Genomic DNA, 24183 nt, shown 5'->3' on the forward strand with positions numbered 1-24183 from the left:
ATAGAAAACTCCAAAACTAAAAAACTCTAATAGTTGTCTGTACCAGTAAAATGTTTGCCACAATGCAGAAAAATATTATTTTTTCTGACAACCTATAGAAATGATCCAATTAAGTGGTAATTCAAAATCAAATGGTAGTCATTTCAATTGTGAATATAGAAACTATATTGTATAGAAGCATTTTAAAAGGACACTACATTGATGAGACATAGAAATAAGGAGAATTGAGTTGAGGAGACATCATTCATTGGGCAATATTCTAATCAATTCAACGTCACCATTCAAAATATTAAGCATCTCAACTTCAACCTCTGCCACCTTCCCATTTCTGTGATATTACCAAGTATTTAAGACTTTTAGACCATTAATCCATGCATCTCATTTTTCTCCTTCCCTATTTTTCAGTCTGGGCTATATGAGCATGTACATTATTTTTAAAAATCATGCATTAATCAGACATTCCTACTGGGAGCATGAACACACACACAGGTACACACATTTGGGTGCACATATGGTCACACAAGTGTTTTGAAGAGGAAAATGTACACTATAATGTTCATGGGATATGAATTTAACTTCAAGTAGAATAAAAGATCCAGAGTAAATATTGCATAAAAAATGAGTACTGATTGGAACCAATATGACCAAAAATTACCAAGCAGAAAACAGTATACTTTAACAGAGATGGGGAATAGAATGTAGTTAAGGTTGAATATGAAATTAAATTTCCCTTCATGTTAAATCTGGGGAAAAGGATACTTTTCACTCAGAGTAGCTGACTCTACCACTGGTGATGAAAATAAGCTTCTTCCTGCTCTCTCACTATGTAAATTGTCCATGCCTCTTGCATTTTGCCAGGGGTATTGTAATCAGGGTCATAGAATTCTGATGATATATAGTAAGTTTTCTCAACAACAACAAAAAAAACTACTTAGTCTCTCAAGCACAAATATACTATAATATTTTTATAGGATTTAATTCAGACAGAGGTTATTTGGGCCTTTCTGGTGTGTCTGTGTGTGTTTTCATTAGGAAAGGACCAAGGCATTCAAGCAAAAGAAATGTAATGTTTAATTCATTGTCTCATGAGGAGATACTTAAATCATCATGTCCTTTTTAAGTCCCTTCATGTGTTTAAAGAATCAAACAGGAAGCATGATAGGCAGGGAGGGGTCTTCTGGCTTCTTCTCATACAGGAGGCTTTTTTTTTTTTTTTTGTACCTTGTAGTTCTTTACAAAAAAAAATTACCAGATGAAGATGACAGTCTCACACCTAAAAAGATTCTAGGAAAATATTGCATGTTCCTGCCTAATGATAACTCAATAAAAACGGTCTAAATAATGCTTCCATCTCATTTTAATAATCACTTCCTTTTTACTGTAGGAATATGGTTTTCATATAGATTTACAGGGAATGAAAAGGGCTAAAGATCAGAAGTTTCATTTTAAAGAATTCTAGACCATCCTGTACTTGTCTACAAGACCTTTCTGAAATGTCAGGGGGGACAATGGACAAAGTGATTATAATACTTGCATTCCCAGTTTTGTCACTTACAAAATAAATGCCATTAAGGCTAAAATACATTGGAGAAATTTATTGCATCTTCTATCAAGATATGTCTTCCAAAGTAGGAACACTCTTAGCAAAGTCATCCAATGACAAAAACAACAGCAACAGCAGATGTGTTTAAATCCCCACCATAATTCAAACTCATTAAATATTTTATTTTTATTATTATTATTATTTTGGAGGGGAGGTACTAGGGATGGAACTCAGGCTCACTCAACCACTGAGCCACATCCGCAGGCCTATTTTGTATTTTATTTAGAGACAGACAGGGTATCACTGAGTTGCTTAGTGCCTTGCTTTTGCTGAGGCTGGCTTTGAACTCATCATCTTCCTGCTTTAGCTTGCACCACTGTGCCTGGCTCATTAAGTATTTTAAGTGGAATAGCTCATTCATTCTTATACCTTTTTTTTTGGTAATAATTTGTAAATGCAAGGAAATTAAAGAAAATATAATTCCAGTGCACCCAAAACCAAAGGGAAGTCAAGATTTAGATCCCATCAGCCTAACTCATAGTAACTCAGAGCCACTCAGAGCCCTGCTATGGCTCTTCTTTAAACATAGCTTTATTGGTACTGCAGCTGCTGCTTTAAAAACAAAACAAACAAACAAAAACCCAAACAGGATGGCTTTAAAAAATCAGAATTTATCAATTTACAATTTTAGAATTTAAAATTACAGAAAATTTATTTTTGTCTCAGTTTCACATACCAAACACAAAAATACCCTAGAATTTGAACTCAAGTAATAAATGGAGGAGACTAAAATCAGTTAAAAAAAAAAAAAAAAACTTGCTGAAAGCGAGGGATACAAATTGGCAAGCTTAAGTGTTTGCAATGTAAATTTATCAATAGACACTACAGCTCTCCATAAACAAACTCAAGAAAGAGACTTCAATGTGTTCTTTGGTATAAAATGATAATAGAGTAAATATATTCCATAATTTAGAATTTGATTATTCCCCTTCATGCAAAGCTCAAAGTGAGGGTCTCACTGTATGTCCATCAACATGTTTAGTGTTTATTCCTTTATGCAGTGGTATTTTTTAAGAATAATTAATAATTATATTTTGTTTAAACCTAGATAAATACATTCACACTCTTACCATGTAAATGTAAAGATAATTTACATCCATTCATAGGAGTATAATGATAATTCACTTTTTAAATAATCAATTTATATATTTTTGGTCTTCATCAGATAATTTTATAGTAATTTTTTACTAAGATAGTTACAAAACATCAATGGTTTAATAGATATATTATGTGCTAGTTCTTGAGAAGTGAGACTAAGCAATAAAGACTTTGGAGATTTTATAAATTTCTGACATTTCTTTTATTAGATTTTTCTAGAGACTTCTTGTGATTATTACATACACTGTAAGGCACCAATTTGAAACAGTTAACATATGTCCTATTGTTCTCATACTATAACTAACATTGATTATTGACAAAGAACAAAACAAATGTGCTTAACAACTAAAGGGTGTATCAACAGAGAGGACCTCATAGCTCCCAGACTGCTGGTCAATAGCACAGAATAACACTGTAAAATGTGGGTTTTGTTTAGCTATTATCTCAGTGTGATTGCTGAACACCACATCTCTCTTTCTAAAGATAGAATTTTGTATCTATCAATAGTTTCCACCTCTAACTGATCTTCAAGTGAGTGAAGATATTTTCAAGAATACCTTAAAGTCAGAACTTGGAAAGTATGATTTGTAAAGTTGGTACATTAATACTTCAGACAAATTAACTGACCTGAAATTTTTTATAAAGTACAGAACATACACATTTGTTAGTAAGGTATATTGTTTTTACACATATTTAATTTTATGTGTTTTTTAAAATATCCATATAAATAATTTTCTGTTAGTCAATTATAAAGTACTTCTCATAAAGGTATAAAATAAAGAATTATGCCACATTAACACACTCTAAATTGCACAATAAAAATATTATATCATCTGACTGAGAAGTATAACTTTTTTCAATGTTTTAAACATCTATTCCTTGTTGCTTCTATATATCTATACACTCATCCTGGTCCTGGTTCTTTAATTAACTTGCTGTGTTGATAAATGAGATGTTTAACCAGATGAACTACAAGATATTTCCACATGGATATTATGTGAACTTAATAAAGATAGATGTATATGGGTATAATTTCATATAAGATCTATTAGCATTATCATTGTTTGGACATAGTCCAGCAATTGAGCTTTAGCTTTTCCAAAAAGATCTTATTAGCCAGGCACATGGTGCACACCTGTGATTTCAGAGACCTTAAAGCCTGAGGACAGAAAAATAAGTTAGAGACCAGCCTCAGCCATATAGCAGAACCCTTAACAACTTAGCAAGACCCTGCCTTAAAATATAAAAAAATAAAATAAAAAAGGAAAGGGGACATAGCTCAGCAGTAAAGTGAGCTACTGGATTCAATTTAAAATATAAAAAATAAAGAAGAAAGAGAGGAAAATGGAGAGAGAAAGAAAAAGATTTTTAGAAGTTTTGAATAAAACAAGGTAGTCAGTCCTTTATTAAGAGAAACATATCCTAATTTTAGACAGCATGATATGTATTCTGTTTCCTAGAAGAGGACCACAGGGAGACCAAAAGATCTAAAATGAAATCTAGTTAAATATAGTATTTTAATATATTTTGGGGTTTTGAAAAAGAAATAGTAATAATCACACCAAGAATTACCATGTTCACTGACCTGATTAGATTTGTGTATTTAAAGTTTCAAAAAATAAAACCCCTGTAAAATTACCTGCAGTATCTTCACAAAGCCTAGCCACAGAGTAGTATCTGAACCTGAAAGAGTGTATCAATATTTTGGTACATATATATTCTTATTTTAATATGTTTTTCAGGTTTCTCATTGATTAAATACAGTAGATACAGGTCAGAGCTGCAAAATAATTCAACTTGCTTAAGGTTACTTGTAGCAAATACTCTAACAAACAATCTCAATATCTTATCTCATAAATATGGTTATGTAACTGTAGCCATGTGCCTCATTCCAATCATTTTCATCATCACCAAATGCAACAGAATATATTCAGTATTTCAGAAGCATAACACATTTCTCTTATGTTTAGCTCCTTCCTTAACCAGCAAGTTACGGAAATTTCAATTTTCCTATTTATGCTTCTCAGTTCACTCAATCTTCCTTCCAGGTGGTAACCATAACTTTGTTTGTTTGCTTTTTAATAAGGTCTTATGATATTGTAATGGATGCTAGGATTTGCAGCACATAAGCTTCCTTCAGAACCAAAAGACATATTTTCTTTGTGGATGGAAGAACTTCTAGCTGTTGGTCCTTTTAGATATTTCCCTTAGCTGAAAAGAATGATTTCAATACTCATTTTGCTCCTTCAAATGCATCAATCCTCTTTTTTTTTTTTTTTGCTCCTTCAAATACTCCTTTGAAAGCTTCATAGGAATGATATAGGCCCAGACTCTTCACCACTGAGATGCTTCTGAAGAATTAGAGACCAAACATAGTCCTTCCTGTGTGGTCAACAAATGCTTTTATTGAGAACGAGTTGCAACCCAACTCCTCCATTTCCCACATATTCTTTATTTCTCCCTCAGGTGATGATACTGTATACCAATCTCCATTCCACAGCTGCTTCTTTGGGATACAACCTGTAAAGATACCTAAATTATATGTCCTATTTGGACTTTTAAAGCACTTTATACAATAGTCTTAGGCATACTTCAGAAAAGAATAGAATAAACTTATTTACTGGAAATCATAGGAAATAAAATATACTATGCTGTATCTGTAATATTTTGCAAAGTACAGGAAACCCAAATGTGTTAGACATCCTTATTATTTAACACTCATCTTTTTACAGTCATTATTTACTTGTATTTTTTCACTAATTTAAGTTTAATAATAACTCCCTTTGAGCGTGACACATATATAATAATGGATGAATTATTTATCTGTTTCTCTGATAAATAATAACCCAAAATAACAATGATTTAAATTAATGATCTCCAGACTCTTGACCTAAGTACTTTGTTTATTCTTTTAGAAATATTTTAAAGATTTTATTCCATAATTACAAAGCTGTTTCTTATCCCTCAATGTCTGTATTATAAACTATATTTCCCATATCACCATCTTTTATTGTTAAATTATTCTGATCATTCTAATGTGCAAAATAAATATAAAGCTATTAGAAAAAAAGTATAAAGAGTAAGTTTGCTTTCACCATCCATGCTATTCCCCTTCTCTCTCCCTTTTCCTCCCACCCCTATTCCCTATCTAGAAGTAATCTTCCTCCCTTGCTCTCCCTCCCAACCCCATTTTGAGTCACCCCCCTTATATCAGAGAAGACATTCGGCATTTGTTTTTTGGGGATTGGCTAACTTCACTTAGCATAATCTTCTCTGATGCCATCCATTTCCCAGCAAATGCCATGATCTTATTCTTTTTTTATTGCTGAGTAATATTCCATTGTGTATAAATGCCACTTTTTTTTTTATCCATTCATCCACTGAAGGAGATCTAACGTTGGCTACACAGTTTAGCTATTGTGAATTGTGCTGCTATAAACATTGATGAGGCTGTGTCCTTGTAATACGCTGTTTTTAGATCCTTTGGGTATAGTCCGAGAAGAGGAATAGCTGAGTCAAATGGTGGTCCCATTCCCAGTTTTCCAAGGAATCTTCATACAGCTTTCCAATTAGCTGCACCAATAAGCAGTCCCACCAGCAGTGTATGAATGTACCTCTTTGAAATGGCTTTAGCTCCTGAAGGTGAACTATGTTGTTGTTAAGATAGAGTTCATTGCTTGATGTAAATAAAAGACATATAATATAAAAAAAAGAATAAGTTTGTTTTAGCAGGATAAAATATTTGATTTGAATTCCCTCAAAATAAGTTCAATTTTTAGAGGAGTTAAAGGATTTTCACCCAAGATTTCATATTATACATGGGATCTGTTGAATTTCAGAATATCAGGAAAGGTAATCAAAATGTGAACTGAGATAGAAAATTATTGTAATAAATCTGCTTCCTGATTTTGAGTAGTTGTGCAATTATATATGTTAGGTCTTGCACATGAAATCCAATAATTTCTTGTATAACTGATTAAATTAGAGTTTCCACATTTATCACACACTGTCTATCTTACATTTGCTTCCTTTAATTTACAAAGAAAAATTGAAACTGGAGTAGTTATCTTCCTCATTTTCACTGAATAGGTAGCATGAATATCTAGTCTAATTTATTTGGAGATTATTACATGAAATGCTTTAATATATTCACATATCAAATGTCCAATAAACAGATGTACACATTCAGCTCAATTCATAGAAGAATAAGCCATAAATCTTCAAATAGAAAATTACTCAGGATAAACTTAAATGAATTATTTTAAGAAAACTGTCATTTAACATAAGTGATTTCATATAATTAATTCCCAAACACTGTGGCTCTCAATTCCTGAGTGTATTCTTTTGCAGCTGCATCTGTACTTATTGTCACTACACTGAAAGCCGGCACCAGAACTAGATAAGGTGGGACAGTGCCTGAAGTAGCTGCATTCCGGGAGAGACAAGTAAGGATTCTCATACAGAAGACAAGAAAAGCACTTCCTTCTCAGAAAAATCTATACCACCGTACGTAATCAAAACAGCAGGTGGCTGTGAATATAATCATAAGATTGCCAGAATTAGCAAATGAAAATATAGCATGCCCAGCTCAACTTGAATTTCAGATAAACTCTGGACAACTTTTCAGTAGAAGCATGTACCAAATATGGCATCCTACATTTTACCTGGCTGCTTCATATAATCAACTTTCAAAGAAAAGCACAAATAAGAATGAAGGTCCAGCATGGTAACCATTAATGAAAGCAAAAGGAAGTTAATGTGGAGAATTGGTTACATGTCATTGAAAGTTCTAGTAGAAGAAAAGGGCAACAGTGAAGTAATTCAGCTATTAGTAATGCAGGAAGGAGCTGCAATCTGTAGGGCTGGGGAAGATAAGGATGAGGTTTATTTCCCTGGAGCTCACAATGAAAAGTGAGGCTGTTCTGTCTATGCTAACTCCTCAAAGGGGGCCCCATCATTGGTACCACAACACAGAATGTCCACCCAAGTAATTTTAGGAGCCACGTGTACTACGCGGGAATAAAAAGACTACTTGTTGGTAGTGGTTTTCAGCCCTGTGGACTGGTTTTTAGACTACTGACTGCTGGGAAAGAGGATGTTCCTGGAAAAGAAGTCAGTTGCAACTGGATTAAGGCTGCTATCTGTCCTCCTCCATTATCTGTTGGCAGATCCTAGCTATGGCTCTTAGCACCAGAAGTCACCCCATAAGGAACTTGCAAAATATAGCTTGCCAATTATTTAAAATACATGGAAAGAGGGAGAACAAGTCCACAATCAAAAGAATGTCTTTTAGAACAAATCCATAAAGAAGAATAGGGATCAGAAATAATTTAAAGAAAAAAATCTCAACAAAATTATTGTAAAATCAATGAAAAATAAAAAATAACTGAGATGATAAAATGAATAGTAACAACAAATATTTTATGTAAGAAAAAATAATTTCATCATCAATTTGGCTAAAATTTTCCTTATAAAAGGAAACAATTAAATTTCTCATAAAATAAAAGCTTGCCAAAGTAACCTTGGAATAATTTCAACTAATAGGCAAACGAGAAAATGGTCCATGCTGAAGATCAACATAATGAAATGGAGAAAAAAAAAACAGATTATTTTACCATTGTACAAATGTATAAAGAAATGGAGAGTATTAGAGTAATTGATGAAGCATGGGAAATAGATACAGAAGTTCTAAAATAAATTAATGATATTTATAGAAGTAAACATTAAAGAAAATGGGACAGGCAATACAAAAGTATTTTTGAGAACTGAGTCTTTGGACTGAAAGGCTACCTAGTTTTAAGAAAGTGAATGGCAAATAGACACATACCCACAAAATCTTGATGGTGTTTCAGAATATCAAGGGTGAAAAAATGAAACACAAATATTGAACAAATATCAGACCATCAACAACTTTAAATTCTAGGAGAAAATAGAGCAAAATCTTTAAAATTACCAAAAAACATTTTTCCAAATTAAAACTATGTGACCAATGAAAGTGACATTTAAAATTAAAGAAGAAATAAGGCTAAGATTTCGGTATCTCTATTTACAATATAACTTTGAATGAAATTCAAAAAGCTGCATTTCACTAAAATGATGACAATGAAACAAAAAGGAAAGTGGAGAAAAATATAATAAAAATATTAAAATAAATCAGGATAAAAAATAAATCAATGAAACTTAAAAAGTTAAGCACAAATAGCTTACACTCACAAATAAAATCTTTAAAGTCTAAATATATTGAAAATTTTAAAAATCCTGCTAAAAATTTTTGATAGGCTAAACAAATATAGAAAATGTTGGCAAATATATGAGCTAGGCTTTTGAATTAGGTAAAACTGACTCTGGATTGTTTTATAAGCTCTAGAATAATAGCAAAAAATAGTAACTGGACTAACAAAAAATATATACCAGCACCTTTAACTGTTCAGATTACAAATTATCACCCAAATGCCTAGATTAAAATGAATGCTGGAGGAAAAAAACCCCACAAATAGCATCATCTTCATGAACCTGTTGGGCTTAATAGCTACACAAATGTGATTAAGAGGGGAAAAAGGGAGCTCCAATAGTTCAAAAAGCTTTAGAAGGCAAAAAATGCCAGTGAATATCTCCCAGTATATATACATATACTAAAGAAATTAGGAAAAAGACCCTAGAGGTTATAATGTATGGATGTAAGCTTAACAACATTTTCCAAGACCTGCTGACTGGCAGAATGACAATCAGACGGTATATTATAGTGGTTATTTCCAATAGACTTATGTTGTCAAATATGGTGTCTACATATGGCTATTAAACTAGCATAGATGACAATGAATGTCATGTGATGGGAATATAGAATGTATACCAAGGTTTTGAGACTTAGTGTCCCTCCCTTCACCCAACAAATAAATAGTATAATAAATTCCAATAGTTTTTAGTATGAGTATAAATTAAAATACTATCTGATATATACCAGATGGCATAAAATATATTCTTCAAATTAATTTTATCTGTTTTTATATTTTTTAATGTAAATAGCAGAAAATTGAAGACTATTTGTGTGACTCTTATATTTCTATTGAACAGTGCTGCTCCAGAGAGTTAGAACTACCTCAAAATCTTCTGTACAAATTGAGATTCTCCATTAAAGAGGAAAAAATAAATTTCTTGGAGTAAAATTCAAACCAAGTAGAAATAAACACCAGAGTAAGCAAAAAGCTGTAAAATACTCGAGTGAAAGGGTTCCATAGAGATTGAAACCCAGAATATGGGTCTTAGGGGCTCAGGAGGCTGAGACAGGAGGATCACGAGTTCAAAACCGTCTCATCAACATCAAGACGCTAAGCAACTCAGTGAGACCTTGTCTCTAAATATCATACAAAATAGGGCTTGGAATGTGGTTCAGTGGCTGAGTGCCCCTGGGTTCAATCTCTGGTATCCAAAAAAAAAAAAAAAAAAAAAAGAATATGGAACTATCTATACATCTATAGAAAAGACGCCAGTTTTTCTGACAAACTAAAGTTATGGAAGAGGCAGTAGGATTTTAAAGAATGAAAGAGACAAAGGTAATCTGAGCATCAATTGCAATATTTATACCTTGTGTCCCTCTTTCTTCAAACAAAAGCAACTGTAAAAGGGATCTTGATGGTTTAGTCAGCTTTTCTGCTGCTATGACTAAAAGACCTGACAAGAACAACTGTGAGGTCGGAAAAGTGTATTTAAGGAGGCACAGTTTTGGAGGTCTCAGCCCATAAACAGCAGGGTCCATTCCTTGGGGCTCAAGATAAAGATGATCATCATGGCAGAAGAGTGTGTAAGAGAGAAGTGGCTCACATGATGACAAGAAAACAGAAAGGAAGACTCCACTCCAGATACCAAATATATACCCCAGAGGCATGCCCCCAGTGACCCACCTCCTCCAGCCACATCCTACCTGCCTTTAGCTACCTTTCAGTTAATTCCATCAGGGGATTAATTCACTGATTGGGTTAATATTATCAAAACTCAATCATTTCACCTCCAAACATTCTTGTATTTTCTCACACATGAGCTGTTAGGGGATACCTTACAGTCAAACCATAACACTTGATATCACAAAGCATTTCAAGATATTAAAAATTGTTGCTAATTTTTGCATTTATCAAAATATCAGTGGTTATGAAAAAAATCAAAATTTTCAATTAGATTTTTGTATCATACATTTGATGAGCAAAACAGAATAATTTCTGGGAATTCTTTAAAAACTTGTAGCCAAACATACAAACCCCACCCCCCAAAAAATTGATGAGGACAGGGATGATTGGCAATAGGTTGATAAATGATGAAGTTTAGTGATAGGTACTTGAAGATTAAATAAAAATGTTTCCCTATATGTTAAAAAGTTCTGTAGTAAAAAGTTTAAAAATAAATGCATTAAAATATAGTTCAGAAATAAATATTTTATATTATATAAAAACATGAAGAATATATTTTAAATAAATTACTAAAAATACTATACACTAATAAAAGAATGACTCTAAAAAAGATAAGAGCATTCTAAATAGATAAGAAACTGTTCCAAATATTTGAGTAATCATGTAGTTAAAATGATGTAAATTGCAAGTTAAAGGAAAGTATATTGGATACCAAACCAAATAATAAATACATCAACCCAAACTAAGCTATGACTCCTTATGGGATACATGTGCAGCAACTGTTTTCTCCATCTTTCATGCATTTATTTGAAATTTCTTTTTCCTGTCATACTCACCAACATTTTCCTTTACAAACTATGGTTTTTGAGTCCTGTTAAAGATATACTTTCCTACTCTGATGCCATGAAAATGTTTTTACTATCTAGGAGAGTTATACGTAATATATAGATATCCTAATAATAACCTAGTAATATAGAAATGTTCCAAATGAAGAGATGAGGGAAAAGTAGCTTAAATAATGGATAATTGGGTGAATGCTAGTAAAGCAGAGTGATAGATAAATAATTTTAAAGAGCTCAGAAACAGATGTGTGCATAGATAGAAATTTAAAATATGAATGTTCCAGCATTGATTGATGAATGATACTATATCAAGTTTTCTTAAGGAAACAATCAGATTCATAGAGAAAAAAATGAAATTTAAAGAACCAGGAATGAAAACAATAGAAAAAAATGAATATGTTCATGAGTTCAAAACAGAAAGAAGATCTTAAGACTAGAAAATTAAAACTCAGAAAGGAAAGGATAAATAAGCATGAAAAAATAAAATGCAGAAAGCAGAAGCTTAAACTAATGCTAGCTGGGAAAATACAGATGTTGGACATATAATGTAAAGTTTCTGCTGTTTTGATAAAATCTTGTATATCATAACAAACAGGAAATTGGCTATCTGTTGTATTAATGTTTATATTTTGAAGAGGTAATATTTTGTAATAAAAGAAAATAAATCAAGAGACCTGTTTTAAAAAGTGAGCATAATTGATCTATAAGAGATATAAAGAAAAACAAAATTTACTAAAGATAAACAGTAATAATATTTAATATAATAAATGTATCTTATGGGACATATTCCAATTGAAAACTTTAGAAACTATCAAAAGAAATATAAAACACAGAAGACAAAATTTTGCATAGAGTTGTTCATCTCCTAAATTTTTTTTTTGTTTGTTTGTTTTTTAGTTTAGACATAACTTTCATGTAGCCAAAAGCACAGCTTTTTGTTTGTTTGTTTTGTTTTTGTTTTTGTTGTGGGAATTGAACCATGTGGTTCTTAATCACTGAGCCACATCCCCATCCCTTTTTAATTTGTTTTGTTTTATTTTGTTTATTTCATTTTGTTGAGAAAGTGTATCACTAAGTTACTTAGGGCCTCACCAAGTTTCTGAGTCTGGCTTTGAATTTGCAATCCTCCTGCCTCAGCCTCCCCAGTTTGTAGGATTATAGGCACATGCCACTGTGCCTGACCAACAAATCTTGAGTGGTTGGTGTATTTTAAAATCAACTTAACCTTGTAATCTACACCTGCATAAAAATATAGAATATTTCCATCACTCCATAATATAACCCCGCCAACTTTAATTCATTCTCCTCCATGGAAAACCAAATTGCTGATTTGTATGATTATAGGTTAATTTTGACTTGTGATCTAAATCATAATATAAATGGAAATATACAAGGCTTACTTTGTTTCTGACTTGATCATTTTTTTTATTTGATCACATTATTGTATATATGTCACTCTTTTGATAAATTCTTTAGGAATTACAATAAACATCCTGATGTCATAACAGTCTATACTTAATATCATGTGCTTTATGTATATTTTATATACCTTATAGTAGAATATTTTGTTTTACCTGTTTCCTGTGTATTTTACTCTTTGGTCAGATATTTTACTTATATTTATTCTATAAAGACATTTTTTTTCAAATTTTATTTAGTTGATCCATTGTCTGTTTCAGAATCTAAGAGACAATTAAAGGTACTTATATTTATCCCAAAATTTACCACTTCTGGGTTCTGATTCATCATATATAACCAAGTTGCTATCGGATGTCATTTCATCCAGAGAAAGTGCCTTTAATATGTGCTATATTTTCTGTGTCTAGTGACTAATTCTCTGCCTTTGTCTGAAAAAAACTTTAATTCGACTCTAATACAAAATATGTTCATTGCATGTGAAGATTTAGTCTTTCTTTAAATTATGAACTTTTTGCATTGTCTTCCACGTTGAATTATTTCTATTAACAGGTCATCATGTTCTTCTGTGTGTAATGCATCCTATTGATCCGCTTGTTTCAAGATTTACCTCTTACCCTGGATTTTATAAAGTTAGCTAAAAACATAAGTAGGTGTGCTTTGATGTCAGTGTAAACTGCTTGTGTTTTTTTTTTTTTTTTTTTTGAGCATTTCAGAACATATACAAACAAACATTAAACTACTGGATATTGTCATAGAGTTCAATAAACTTAATTCACTTTTTTTCTATCCACTTTTTAGTTTGGACAACTTCTATGAACTCTGTACATATTTTGTAATATCAAATCTGTTGGAAAGATTATTTAGTGAGTTTTTCATTGAATAAAAATTTTTCAGTTCTGAAATTTTAATGTGGTTCTTTGTTTTTTGTAGTTTCCTCTCTCTACCTCAAATTTCTTATTCATTTCCCCCTAATGTTAGTATTTCCCTATATCCTTAAACATGTCTATAATAGGTATTTTAAATTGTCTGCTAATAACAAGAGCCTCATCATCTCTAAGTTTTTTGATTCTTATTGTTTTTCTTCTGGCTATGGGCTCATTTTTTTCTTTAAATCCCAAACTTTATTTTTAATATTATTATGCAACTAAAATAATTGTTTAAGAACGTCCTCTCAGAAAATTAGAAATTCAACATATATGTAAGATGAACAAATTTTACTATTCATTAGGCTACTAAGAAAAATGTCATTTCTTTAAAACAAAAATCTATGGACCTTACTATCTGAACACATTGATGGTGAATTTTGAGTTGAAAACAAAAGGACATATGATTGGGGGAGTCATTAAAGAATTCACAGTTTTTAAAAATTCAATTATATAAAATATGTCCTTTTTATAGCAATAAAATGAACTTAGAAATTAATAATGGAAAGATATCTAAAAATAACAAGATCCAAAAGCAAATGGCTGGGGTTATAGCTCAGTCAGTAGAATGCTTGCCTCTTATGCACAAGACTCTGGGTTCAATCCTCAGTACCAAAAAAAAAAAAAAAGAAAAAAAAAGGAAAAATTATAAAGCAATTTAGAAGATGTTCTTCATAGTATAAAACTAAAAACTCAGCATAATAGAAATTGTGAAATGCAGTAAAATAGCACATAAATGGCAATTTATAACACTCAACACTTGTAATAAAAAATGTTCTATGGCTGTGCATGCTGGTGCTTGACTGTGATCGCAGAAATTTGGGGACTGCAATTTCAAGGACCACCTAGGCTGTTTAGGGAGACTGTCTCAAAGCAAAACCAAAAAAATGCTGGATGCAGTTCAGTAGTAGTTTGCTTGCTTGGTATGTGCAAAACTCTGCAATCGCTCCTCAGTGCCACAAGAAAAAAAACTTGTTTACACAACTTAACGGACAATATAAAAAAAAAATCAAACAAAATTGAGTGGTAAAATAAAGTAATAAACATTTAATCTGTGGTCAATGAATTGTAAATAAAACCAAACTTTGGCTCTTTGTAAAAATCAAAAAGTTGATAACATTAAAATAAAAAACATTCACACTAATGAAGACATGATATCAAAACTTCAGAAGTCAAAATAATACAAAAATAATGTTATAAATACATATGCCAAGGCCAAGACATTTGACAAGTGAAATTAAATGGGGAAATTCCCTAAACAACACAAACCACCAAAGTTCATTCTAAAAGAAGTAGATAACTTGATTGGCTTTATATCTATTTTTAAAATTTAATTTGTAGTTAAAGAACATGACTACAATGAAAACTCCAGGTACAGAATGCTTTCCAGCATCAATTCTGTCAAATATTTAAGAAATGGGAAAAAATCCATTTTATACAAAATTTTACAGGAAATTGAAGAAGGGGAAAATGTCTTTCAACCAATTCTACAAGAATAGATTAGTTTACCTTGATACTGAAATCAGAAAAAAATATTAAAAAAAAATACAAACAGAAAATTGTGAATTAATTTTACACATGAACTCATATACAAAATTCTAAGTAAATTTTAGCAAATCTAATATAGTATATATAATATATATTATATAATGTATATATTATTATATCATATAGCAAATCTATATGATATCATAATATATATTTAAAAAGACTACACTATCACCCAATGAAATTTAAACCAACACGGAGTTTGGTTAATGTTTGAGAAGCAATTAAATATAATTCGTCATAATAGAAGACTATAAGAAAAGACTACAGGATGATTTTTACAAAGAGCCTTAGGAACATAGGGACCTCTCTCAACTAAAAAAGAGCCACCTTTTAAAAACGTTAGCAGTTTGCATTATACTTAGTTGTGAAATTCTGAATGCTATCACATCTAATACCAGAACAAGACTTGTGTTTCTTGCTTTCCTCAGCTCTTTTCAACATTGTACTGAAAGTTCTAATCAGTGAAATAAAGCAAATATATGAGATAAAGCAAATACACATTTGGAAGGAAGTAAAATATGTTTTTATATAGATAATGTGATCATTTATGCACTTATAAATCCTGTTAAAAATTTACAAAGGTTTATATTATTTCATTTAGTTTTATAAGACAAGTCTTGCTATGTTGCTTGTTTAGTTTGAGATCCTGAGCTCAAATGATCCTCCTTTCTTAGCCTGCCAGTTAGCTGGGACATGTGCCACCAGCCAGTCTTACAAAGACTTTTAGATTCAATTATTAATGATATCAGTGGTTCTGGATATGAAATCAACAAACAAAAATTCAATTAAGTTTATGAATACTAGTAGTTAACACTTAGAAATATTTTTTAAAAAAATTCACTTATGATAGCCAAAAATATAAAATACTTAGATTTGATTTACTGTGAACTATAAAATTCTAAATATTGCTTAAGTCTACACTGTCAATATTTCAATATATCCTACTATAAAAAAACTCAATAATAAACAAAGCTAGGTAGATTGTAAATTTTAATGGGAAATGTGTACAATGATTGAGCTGCTACATGTGTAAACATCTTTTTGTGTCAAAGTGCATGGGAAGAAACCATAGAATATTATGCTTTTTTTGAAAATCATAATCAGTCATATATTGGACACTGCTTATAAATGCCACAATATAAAAAGTTTGGTGAAGTTTTCTAAGTTTTTGTTTTCTTCATAATAACTTTAAATTATTACTGAAAGATAATTAATCAATTAATATTGTAAAAGGTCCAAGCCTAATTTACAGTTATAAAATTAAAAATAAAGAACCTATTTTTCCTCTAGAAAAAAAAGTAAAGAGCAAATTTATTAGAGCTAAGTATTGTATACATATAGTGAAAATTTCAATATTGTTATTTTCCCCAAATTGATTTATACATTCATTGCATAAGAAAAAACTTAGTGTTTTATAAATTAAAGTGATAATGCTGATTCAAAATTTGTATGCAAATTGAAAGGATATAGAATGTCCAAAACAGATTTTTTAAAGGAAGAAATTCATACAGTATATACTACTTAATTTCTAGAATTATTTTGGGGTATCAATCAAGACAGTATAATTTTGGTGTGAAGATAGACAATGGAATATCAAAAAGTACAGAGCTCAAGAGGCTGAGGCAGGAGGATCACAAGTTCAAAGCCAGACTTAGCAAAAGTGAGGTGCTAAGCAACACAGTGAGACCTGGGTTCAATCCCCCATATCCTAAATAAATAAATAAACATTAAAAATAGCTCTGATGTATAGTTTATATGCAGAATACATAATACATGAAAGACTATGAAACTTACTAATATGAAAAAAAACTAACAAATGTGCAAAATATTTAAAGATACATTTACACAGAAGAGCTAGGAAGGAAATATTAATTAAATTTAAAATAATATGCCACAACATAACTACTAGAATGATCAAGTTTAAAAAGATCATCTTATCAATAGCTGACAGATAGGTGAAGAAACTGACCTTCTCATGAAATGTGGGTGGTAATTAAAATTGGATAAAACAACTTTAGAATAATATCAGTATTCTTGAAATATTGTTATATTTGAAAAAGAAAAATTGTTTCAGTTTTTTTCTTGACTTTTGGTCTCTAAATGATATAGTATAAATAATATTTACATAGAATTTACATTATATTGGGTATTGTAAATAATGTAAATATGATTTAAAGAATGTTCATACATTATATGCTAACACAACATTATTTTATATAAAAGATTTTAACACCTACAGATTTTGGCATCCACAGGGGTTCCTGGAACAAATCCTTTGTGAATACCAAGGGAAAACTATATATATATGCAACATCACAGCTAAATCTGAAAAGATTGTGCTATGAATGAAGCAACAGAAAATGAGAATTTTGTATGATTCTGTGTGTATAAAATTCTAGAAAAATGCAAACTAATCTACATTAACAGAAAGCATACCAGTAATTGCCTAAGAATGGTTTTGAGGCAGTGAGGAAGATCTCAGGGTATAAATTGCAAATAAGTCTAAGGGAATACTTAAGGGTAATGGACAGGTTCCTTATCTTCATTGTGTTGATGATTTCACAGTTTCACATGTGTCAAAATTCATCATATCATACATCCGTAGTATGCAGGATACATTGCATGCCAGTGACACATTATTCAAACTGTTACTCTCATGTAGCACTTATAATTCAGCTCCAAGAATTTTTGCTGATTAATTTACAGGGGAAATTGAATGTTCTAATTATGTTACATAGGATAATGTAACATCTCATTATGTAAATATAAAGGTGAGTCCAAGATAGAGCATAAGGTTACCTCCCATTGGGTTTTCCTGATACATTATTTCATTTCACTATTATTATATTGGGATAATTATTTTTTGTATGGGATATTTAGCTCCAAGATAGAATTTTATTAATATATGATTGAGGAATAGTGTTTGGAGAAGCTGTGATATTATGCAATTGTTTTTCAATATATATAGACTAACAGGGAGCATTATATGTATATGTATATATACACACAAAAAAGTAAACTTTTATACATTATACAAGTATAAAAGTTTAATATATAGCATTTAATGTATAAAAGTTTAATATATACCAGCTAATAATATAAACATCAATTATATCGTATGCTTTGCTTTCCTTTTTATACTCAAAGGCAAAAATAATGAGCAATGTATATACTTTATTAAGGGTGAAGCATCTGAGGACTGAGTCATTAACATTCTAGATGTAATCTCTTTTTTAAATCTAATCACAGTATGGCAATAATACTTACTGCTTCTCAAATGAAAGTGGGAACTATATACCCTGAGCACTGCAAAAAAATTTGAAGACAAACTACTATATTCTGTAAATGGAAGGCGAATTATCTACCACAAGAACTCCACTTTGGTAAGGGTACGTGATTGTTTAGAAAACATATTTTCTGAGACCTTGAGGTAAAGTGTAAGATATGTATGGCTAAGCCGCTTTATTTAAGAATGTAAGTGTAATATTGTTGTAAAGAGAATATACAAAATGTTCAAGGGCCTTCGTTCATGTAAATGGACGAAAACCAAAAATAAAATTGACTGATTGCCTGCCCTTTAATTGTAAGTTCTATGTGAGCAGATTTATAAAAAGCACATTTTTATAACACCACCTGCAGAGATGATTCAGAAAATAGACCTCCTATTTGACATAAGCCAGAATTTGAATTCATGTATAAGTAGAAAAAATTCATGGCATTTTCTACTTACTTTCTTCTCTCAACTCTAAGAATCTAGAATTAATGGGCCTTTGCTGTACTTTGAGGGGATGTAGAACTATTACATTTAAATTTATAAAGGAAAGATAACTCTATACAGCACCTACCTTTTGAAAGTATGTGGCAGATATAAAGATAAGAGTTTATCAAAGAAATATATGCCATTGTTATTCTAGGCAGAAAATATTTGAAATATGGCAAGGAACATTTTAGGCATTGAGGATATAAAGATAACTAAGTCAGAGTCCCTTTTAAAAAATGATTTATATCTACAGTGGAAACAAAACTGAAAATAGATCTGAAAAATCTATTTCTGAATCTGAAGATCTGAAAAATATCTGGTAATAATGGTGTATGAAGTAACATAAAAAATTTTAACATGAAGAATTAGGGTTTTACTACAGTTCCTGAATTGCAATCTTGGTTTGATCATAAACTAGTATTTTGAAAATAATGTTATTTTATGTTTTTGTTATATTCTGTGTTGTACCTGTGATTACTTCCTACCTTCCTCACTTAATTTTTTTAAAAATTCTGATCATGATGCAGTTTACCTAATTTAATTTTAAAAATAACTTATCTGAGGAGCAAGGGAAACAATTTACTAAGGCTCTGACAATTCTGCCATAGAATTCTACCTACTATGAATTTCCTCAGACTTAGAGTAATATGAAATGGTTACATATGTATTAATTTTAGAAAAAAAAGAAACTAAACTACTGGATACCAACTTCCTGAAAGAGTATTTTCTTTATTTACAATTCTAAAAAATGTATAAGCTTGTTTTTCATGAAAACATTTTTAATGAAGGCATAAGTGTGAAAGTTACATATAAAACTCTTGCACACATTTATCCACAAGCTTATGCATGTAAAACCTGGCACTTACATCAAAACAGAAACACAGTAGACATTAAATAAAACAATTTGCAAGATTGGTACGATTTTCAAGGTTTTATTTACAACAATATGCCCTTTTTGCCTACTCTCCGCATGATTTTGGCTTTTTTCATTATCCATGGTATTTGACAAAGTACATACCCCATTGTTCTTTTCTACTTTTTATCATGTGTAGATGATGATCCAGAAAAAATGGATTTCCAATAATATATAACATAGGTACTTCCTGAAATAATAAATAATCATTATAACAAATAATTTAATGGGATTGAGTGAAATATAATTATAATTATATAATATATAATTATAAAATATTCAGGCATGACCAGCCATCTCTCTCATAGGTATACACACATATGTATGTATACATTTATATATATAAATTTCTCCTCTGTGTTTATATATATGCATGTGTAAATACATATGTGTATATGTATACTATGTTTCTATGTATATATGTGGAGAAATATACTTTGATAAAAAGTGTTTGGAAATGTATACACATAATCACATTAATATAGAGGGAGAGCAAATTTGTGTTGTGAGGAAACATGGTTTACTAAGCAGAAACCTATATTTGTGTACATACATATAAGTGATTGAATAGGAAGAAAATATGTAAGTTGTATGTTAAGTTTCCTGTGATGGAAGTAGTAACTTGCCATATTTCCTTGTGAATTCCTAATATTTCATGCTATATGACTTTGTAAAATACAGAAGGCAGCAATAATAATATTTTATATATTTTTATTTTAAAAATACGTTCTATATTTAAAACTTACTCTGTCTTAACTTTATAGCAAACTATAAATAACATTGTATTACCTTTTGAAAAAACACCAGATTCCACCAGTCATCATTTAGTCCTTCAATTTTATTTTGTTTTCGATGAAGACATCATATATTGTAAAAACACTTTTAAAATTCCATTCTTTTTACAGCATCCCATGTACAAAGGGAATTATATATATTTACCCAAGCTGGGACCTTCTTTGACATTCAATTTATTTTTCTGTCATGAAATGAGGACTGACTTCATCTGATCATTGCCCAACCTATTGCTGAGAAGTTTTCCCCCAGAATAATTATTTGATGGTCATGAGAACATACCTTTCAAACACAGAGGATAGGGAGGGTATTTGACAATGGCTCTTGCTGCAGCTCTAAGAAATCCATTTATCCTGAGTCCAAGCATCCCATATGATACTCTTGCTAATGAATAAACATAGGTAGAATAAAGTAAACTTATTCCTGAGAGATATGGGACTCCTCTGATGGTTGACTTTGGCTTGAGAGTCTCATAACAGCCCTTCCAAATTTTCTTCAAACTCATGGATGTAAAATGGTCTGGGATGTTTCCCTCCTCCTTCACTCAGGCTCAGACATGGCTGTTTAGCTAACACAAGCAGTATCAGGACAGATACAGATATTAATAAATAGATATATCTGTATATGGGTACATGTATGTGTGCATGCATATACCTACTAGAAATATTCATACTCTTTTTGGTAATACTTACACTTTTCTTGCAGTGCTGGGAATCAAGCCCAGGGTGTTAAACATGCTAGACATGTACTGTATCACTGAACTACAATCCTAGCCTTTTATTATTACTACTGCTAAAACGTGAGTGTGTAGTTGTGTGTGTGTGTGTGTGTGTGTGTAAAGTCAGAGACAATAGATGACGAGTTGAAGATTTGGTTCTTATGTAGACTTGATATAGTCTCTAGATCAAAGTGGCAACCCAATTTCCAAGTTTCTGTATGAGGTAGCTTAGACAAATGTCCTGGAAAAGGGAAAAGCTGCATGTGATTAACGCAATGATATAGAAATTTTATTAAACTCTGAAGAGAACAATACCTGCAATAGAGCTGACTAGTTGTTGCTATTGTGTTGATATCCTGAGGAAGGTCACTAAGAAAACTATGGGATGGAATAAAACAGTCAATAGTTTATTGTGAGTGTCAGAGTGTTTCAAGTGGCCTTTACCTCCTCCAGTAAATGGCTGAAGTCCTGTTACGGTCAAACTTTTATTGACATTTGAATTTTCCCACAATGCCACATTACCTAAAATCATGCCTTGGGAAAAACTCAAGATTACAAACTCTTATATGACAAGTGGTATAAAAGGATACCTCTGAAGATTCTGATTTATCAACTGTCCCTAGACTTTTGGAATTTGTACGAGGAACACCATTTTGCTGTAGTAGATGGCATTGCAAAAATCACTCTCACAAAGGCAAAGACCTCATCCTCAGAAGATGCACCCCCAGGCTCTCCTAGCCATCAGACTGAAAAGATAAAATTCTAACATAACCTATGGGCAAAATTTACTTGGCTTGATAAAGGAGGAATAAGACCACATCTCCAAGTAATTGCAAAAGTTAGCCTACATATACAAACATAAGCAAAGGTAGCGGATTTTATTGGATTTTAGTGCTGTGCAATCAAGAATGCCAACATAACAGCACAAGGGAAATTTCATTGACATGGGGGGAGTTCCTCTATGCATGAGACTCCCTTCTTGTCAAAGATCTAGATGACTCTTAGCAGTTTATGTCTAACTTACCCTACAAAATGGCATAGAAAGAAATAGACTGCAAGAAGTGAGTATAAAGACATGTTTCTATTATTAAAGACTAGAGTGACTCCAGAGGATTGTATTTGATTAAATGATTATATTACAAATGTCTATCTTTTTATCAAAAAAGAGCAACACTTACTCACAATAAGGCATTTCTCCAGGTGATTAATCAGCCACATTTTGACAAGCTGTTCCTACTGTTTCTCCTCTATCCTGGAAGTACTAGGTATTTATTCTAATTGGATTAGATACATATATAGTAAGTATCTAATCCAATATATATATATATAGATAGATAGATAGATATATAGTAAGATATATCTATCTATCTATCTATCTATCTATCTATCTATCTATCTATCTATATATATATCCTTTCGTAGGATATATATATAAACCTTGATCAGAACTAACATGTAAGTTCTTGAAGAATTCCTGTTTCAAATATATGGAATCACAAAAAAAGCAAAGAAGTTCATTATTATGACAAAGAGGTATCAAAGTAGGCCCATGGTATGTCATATGCCACTCCATACTCACAAAATAGCAAAATAGTCCTCTAAAAATGAGCTAGAACTGCAATATATAAAATTATGAGATGATGCTATTTAAAGCACACTGTATTCATTAGATTGGAGAACTCTTTTTCTGTTTTCCCAGTGGAATTCTGATAATTCCTTACCCCATTCTAACTATGAATAGACATGTGTAGGAGAGAGAAGAGCACAATCACCAAGCATGATGAATGTCCCATCAGGTAACCACTAAGACCTGTTCTGGTGATCAGTAGGATTAAGGGAAATTTAGAATGAATATGAAGGAAGAAGAAGATGAAAACTAGTTATAGTTGGAAATTGGAAATGGAGTTCCTTCCAATAAGATTTCTTTCCAGAGTTTTTCCTGATGATAAATGTTCCTAGAGAAAACATGGCGTACCTGATTCTTGAACCTCTGTGGAGAATCAGACCTCCACCAAAGTTTCTGGGCTTTGAAAACTATTGTCACATTTGCAGCAAACCCATGCTTCCCACAACTGAGCACAGCATGGGGTTAATATTAAGGTTGAGTACATTTCTGAAAGACACAGCACTCCTGTGATGGCTGAGTCTGTCTTGCACATTCCTTTAGAGTGTAGTTAATATTCCCTTTGAATACATGACAGTGTAAGACACTTCTATCCACCCTCATTCCCTTTCTTCTCTCTGGACTGTCCAACTTGGATTCTTATCCAATAGCACTCCCAGATTTTCACAGTTCAGTGCTTGTTTCTTGTAGGAACCAGATTAATACAAATTATAAATCCTAACTCCAAATATGATTTTGATCTTGCTCATAAGAATCAGTTTTACCCATATTACTTCTTTCCAATTTTATTAGTTTATCATAATATACACTTTTAAGCTTTATTTAATATAATAAATGTTTCTTGGAGCTGCTAAGATCTAAAATTGAAATGATTTGCCTGAGATCACATAGTTAAGGATTTGCTTATCATCTAAATTACAATCACTTTCTATTAATTATTTTAAATCTTAAAATGCTTGTCACTCTTATCAAGCACCACCAGAGCATAAAGACAATGAAAGCATATGAGGTAATAATAATAACAATAACAATAATAATAATA

The sequence above is a fragment of the Ictidomys tridecemlineatus genome, chromosome 8, assembly GCF_052094955.1.
Source record: "Ictidomys tridecemlineatus isolate mIctTri1 chromosome 8, mIctTri1.hap1, whole genome shotgun sequence".
In the NCBI taxonomy this organism is placed as follows: domain Eukaryota; kingdom Metazoa; phylum Chordata; class Mammalia; order Rodentia; family Sciuridae; genus Ictidomys; species Ictidomys tridecemlineatus.